At 45.9% G+C, this 5,394-nt stretch overlaps 1 non-coding gene across 1 annotated transcript; it reads left to right on the top strand.

Annotated features, from left to right (window-relative positions):
• The first annotated feature begins 4,418 nt into the window (after positions 1 to 4,418).
• On the top strand, positions 4,419 to 4,549 carry LOC114228448 (small nucleolar RNA SNORA33). Its single transcript, XR_003614590.2, has one exon. It is a non-coding gene; the product is annotated as a small nucleolar RNA SNORA33 (small nucleolar RNA).
• The last annotated feature ends 845 nt before the right edge of the window (positions 4,550 to 5,394 follow it).

Below are 5,394 nucleotides of genomic sequence, written 5' to 3' on the forward strand. Positions count from 1 at the left end.
GTGGCTGTGGGCACCACCATCTTTGAAGGCGTGGCAGTCAATTAGCATATTCCCTTCTTATTGGCTGTGGGCACCGCCATCTTTGTGAGGGTATAACAGTCAATTAGCATATTCCCTCTTTATTAGATAGGCTAACAGGGGAAAGGTAAATGTGCAAAGAAAAAATGGAAAAAAATAGTCAAAAATGCACACTAGATCTTGCTCAATTGTCATGCATGAGTGACAAACCTGACTCAGACTCTAGCAGCCAAAGTAAAGAAGGAAGCAAAGCATGATCAAGCTTCAAACAGGAGAAGGTCACTCACTAGGGCAGATATTGAAGACAATGTCAAGCACCAAAGCAGAGCTAACTTACCAGACCAGAGCTCTTGCCCTGATTCAGGATTCAATGTTATGCAACTGCTGTATTGCAGCTTTCACCAACCTGGGAGTACATATGAGCACAAAATGCCTCACTCTAACGCCCTGAAATACAATGACTCTGAGGCCTCACCTGTCAGAGCATAAGGAAGTGGAGGATTCCCCTTCCCTACAGATTACTACAGATTACTCCAGGATCCTTATGTCCACAAATCAATCCTCCTCCTTCCTACCTCCTGATGGGACTCAAGGGCCACCCTCCTGCCTCATTCCAGGACAATTTTGGCCTCCTCACCATCTCACACTCCTATCCCAGTTGCCTTGCAAACTTTCCATAGCCACTGCCAGTGAAGCAGGGTGTAGCAGGCTGTAAATTAAGATCGGAAGGTCACCACTGGCCTCTGAGGCAGCATTCTACAGAAGCGGGTATGGAATGCTGTTTAATATAGTTCCATTATAGGCAGTAAAGTTGCTCATGATGACTCAAAGTCTTACAGCAGTTGCATGATAGAGCTCGTTTTGTGTCCTACACAACTCATGGGGGCAGGGACCTTACCCAGACACCTGTGCTTCTTGCTAACCCCTAGCCCACCCCCTTCTTCAATGCCATCTACAGGCCCCCATGCCTGCTTCTTCAGACAGATATGGAAGTCAGAGCACTATGGCCTGGTAACAGGTCATTTCTTCCTGCCTTGTTATGGGCCTCTCAAAGCACAACCCCCTAAGCACAAGAGCTCTTCCAGTGTACGCACACACAATTCTTTCAGGAACATGTCCCGATGAGGACTGCGGTGGAAGACAAATTGCAGTACTGGACCCTTTGCAGACCTGAAAAAAGGTTCTTAACATAAAGTGGCTATAAACTACTGCTTAACCAACTAAAAAAATCCACAGAGTTCATTAAGCCAAGTAGAGATCTTTCAGCCCCAGTGCCACCACAGCCGAAAGTGCAGAGAAATCAACCTTGACTTACAGCAGGTGCTCCCAACTGCAGCCTGGGCGTCTCTGGGGGTGGGATCCAGCCAGCTTGTGTTTCAAAAAGCCCTCCAGCTGATGCTGATTCACGTGTTTGAGAACCACCTGTTTAACAAAAACAAAAAAACAGATTAGAAATACCTTTTTTGTCTTTCCCTTTAAAGCTGACCTACCTGCGGGAACAATAAAAGAGAATGACAGGCCCCCAAAATACTGCCGCAAGCTACTAAATTAAGCTGAAATAATACCATTTTACTGATTCTATTAATTAAATAGGTCATTGCTAATGAGTAATTTGGTGAGCAAGTGAAAATGCTTAGAATATCATTTTGCCAGAAAGAAGGGAAAAGCCCATGGATTAAAAGAGTTTTTTTCCAAAATTCAGCCATAATAGAATATATGCTCTATAAATTTGTCTTTTTTAAAATTAACAAATCTATATAATCTTTATTGTTCTTTTTAGCCAGAGTAATAGTTTCCACTGAGGGGCTCATATGCCCTCTTTGGTAGGACAAGAGAACACCATTAAAATAAAATAATAATAGTATCTTATCTAATAAAAGAGAAACATGCAAATTGACTGCACCTCCGCTACGCCCACAAGCCACACCCACCAGCCAATCAGGAGCGAGTATGCAAATTAACCCAACAAAGATTGAGGTTAATTTGCATACGCAGGTGCCGAGCAGCCTGGGTCCCAGGAACATACTTGGGACCCAGGCCGCTCCTAGTCTGTAGGCCCACACTTAGGCCCTGAGTGGCAGGGGTCCCAGAACACCCCAGCCACTCCGGGATGTGGGTGCAGCATCCAAGCGGCTGGGGGCGAGATGGGAACATCCCCATGTCGCAATGGTGACGCGGGGATGTTCCCGCCCTGCCCCCAGCCGCTTGCGCGTGCTCTGGCGCCAAGCGGTGGTTCCAGTCCACACCCCCAGCCCAGCACCCATGATGGGGGGGGCTGGCTGCTGGCCTCTGGGGCATGCAGAGATCCCAGTGGCCACCGCTGCATGCAGCCCGGGGGTCCCCGCATGCCCCCCAGCCCAGCACCCATGATGGGGGCTGGCTGCCAGTCTCTGGGGTGTGCAGAGACCCCGGTGGCCACCACCGGGTGTCAGGGACACCCCCCTAGCCCAGTGGATACAATGCAGGGGCCGCATGAGCTGCAGAAGAAACACCATTTTTTAAAAAATATTTTATTTATTTATTTTTTTACAGAGAAGAGGGGAGAGGGATAGACAGTTGGAAACATCAATGAAAGAGAAACATCAATTAGCTGCCTCCTGCACACTCCCCACTGGGTACATGCCCTTAACAGGAATCAAACCTGGGACCCTTCAGTCTGCAGGCCCACGGTCTATCCACTGAGCCAAACCAGATCTAGCGTAAACACCTTTTCTGGCCGCTCATTGGCTAAGCTCCTGTATGCCACCACTTGCAGTGTTCTTGGTAACTTGGGTTATAAGAATCCAAGAAGGTGATCTAGGGTTTTTCCACCACACTCCTGGAGGAAGAAATGAAGGTCCGCTGCTGGAGGAGCTAAGAAATGTCATATCCTGCCCTAGCCAGTTTGGTTCAGTGGATAGAGCCTCGGCCTGCTGACTGCAGGGTCTGGGTTTGATTCTGATCAAGGGCATACACCTCCCTGGCTGGGGTACAGGTCAGGGCTCATGCGGGAGGCAACCAATCGAAGTGTCCCTCTCACATTCATGTTTCTCTCTGTCTCTCCCTCTCTCTTCCACACTCTCTAAAAATCAATGGAAACATATCCTCAGGTGAGGATAAAAAAAAAAAGAAAGAAATGTCATATCCTATGAAAGACACATCTTGAAAATGCCTAAAGAAAGTTGTCATTTTATCAAAGTGAAGGGACTAGAGTCTGTGTTGATGAAAACACCTTGGCAGCTGCAGTGGCTGGCAGTGGCTGCAGCAGCGGGGTAATGGGGCTGGCGCCTTCCCTTGATCAGCCCAGTCACCTCCCACAGAGGGTGGCCAGACTGCGGCTGAGGCCCGCTCCCCAGGGTACATGCCCAGGGGGAGCGGGCCTCAGCCATCAGTAGGACATCTCCTGAGGGCTCCCAGTCTGTGAGAGGGGGCAGGCTGGGCTGAGGGAACCCCCCACCGTGCACGAATTTCATGCACCGGGTCACTAGTTAATAATAATAGGTGCCCGGCTGGAGTGGAGTGGCTCAGTTAGTTGAGCATCATCCTATGCACCAAAAGGTTGCCAGTTTGATTCCAGTCAGGGCACAGTCCTGGGTTTCAGGTTTGATCCTCAGTAGGGGCACATACAGAAGGCAACTCTTCGATGTTTCTTCTCTCTCTCTCTCTCTCTCTTTCTCCCCCTCCCTCTTTCCCTCCTTCCCTGCCTTTCTTCCTCTCTGTAAGCATGTCCTCAGGTGAGGATTAAAAAAAAAAAAAAGGTGCCATTCATTGGCATTTACAATATGCCAGCCATTGTATGGAGTACTTTACACACATTCTCTAATTTTATTCTTACAACAACACTATGAGATAGAGATTGTTGTCCTCACTAAGCTTTCCTCTCCTTCTCTCACACTTATCCCTCCCATATCTTCAGTCCCAACACCATCAGGCACTGGAAGCCAGTGCTCTACTATTTCTTTACCTCCCTACATAATGCCCACTGTGGCTACTTGTAAGCCTAATTTCTGCAAACTCTAGCCTTACAGCTCCCAGGCAACATAATTCCTGTCTCCTTTCCCAGCAAACCTCTTACCAGCACCACCACCAAGACCCATAATGAATTGGCTTGAGTCCTTCCTCTTTGTTTCTGCTTCTGTGCTCTCAGAGGCTAGGGCTAAGAAGCTATGAGATGGGGGGATGCAGGTTGGCAGGAGGAAGGAGGCGGTCAAGCCAGGCAGACTCAGAATAATCAGGCTGGAGAACAGGCCATAATTTACTCCGAAATGGTCTCTAATGGTAAAGGTGGGGAAGGGAGGAGAACAGAGAAGGGAAAACAGATGCCCCTTGAAGTTTTTCATCAAAAAGCTAATGAACCATACTTCATGAATGCAATGGAGTTTTATGATCTGCTATGCAATTCTTTAAAATGTCTAGGTCCAAAGCCAGCCAATGAGTCTGCTTACCTGAATGTGTTTCTGCAAAAAATTTAGAGAAAGCTGGCAATAGTAAAGACATGTTATGAGCCTTAAAGACATTCAAGTCATTAAGGAACCTGAAAATGGCTATAAAAAATAAACAATAAAAATAATAATAAAATTCCCAATGCCTTCCAAAGCTTGTTCGAGCCTGAGGGCCTAGCATTCTCTGGAATACTCAACCAAAGAATCTTTACTTTGCTGCCTTTTCTACCCACCCAGTTCTCAGCTCAGTGTCAACTCCCACCTTTTCAGAGGACTTTCCAGATCACTGTAGCTAAAAAAGCACACCTTTTTATTAAAAGTTTCTATATCACTCTGGTTCCTTTCTGAATAACACTCATCTCCTGAAATCATCTCTCTTACTTGTTCACTTCCTCCATGAGAACAGGACCTTGTTAATCACTGCATCTTCTTTACTTAAAAAAGTGAGAACAGTGCCTGACCCACAGTAGATATAATAAATATGAAATATTGAAGGACTTTCACGTTGCTGTTACACTCAAAGATTTTTTTTTTCCTGGCAGATTGATCTCAAAGGAAAAGCAACATGTTTATCATACATATATAAATGTTACAGAATATTAGAGGTGATCTAGTCCTAAACTTTCTGAAGCAAATTAATAGGCAATCCAACATACAGAGCTATTCTCTGTATCAAATTTTACAACTGATCTTGATTTTTGTATTGGAAAGGGACTCCATTTCAATTCTGCTTTTCTTAAACTCACTAACATGTATTAACAATGTTATTCTGAAGCACATATGCTTTTCCAACAGTGCTTAATATATATATATATATATATATATATATATATATATATATATATATATGTAATATGCTAATTAGAACTGGAGACCTTCTGGGAGACCTTCCGGACGTCCTTCCGGACAAAGCCATGGTGGCGGGGCAGAGGCAGTTAGGGGCAATCAGGCCAGG

Source organism: Eptesicus fuscus, chromosome 9, assembly GCF_027574615.1.
Source record: "Eptesicus fuscus isolate TK198812 chromosome 9, DD_ASM_mEF_20220401, whole genome shotgun sequence".
NCBI classification, from domain to species: Eukaryota; Metazoa; Chordata; class Mammalia; order Chiroptera; family Vespertilionidae; genus Eptesicus; species Eptesicus fuscus.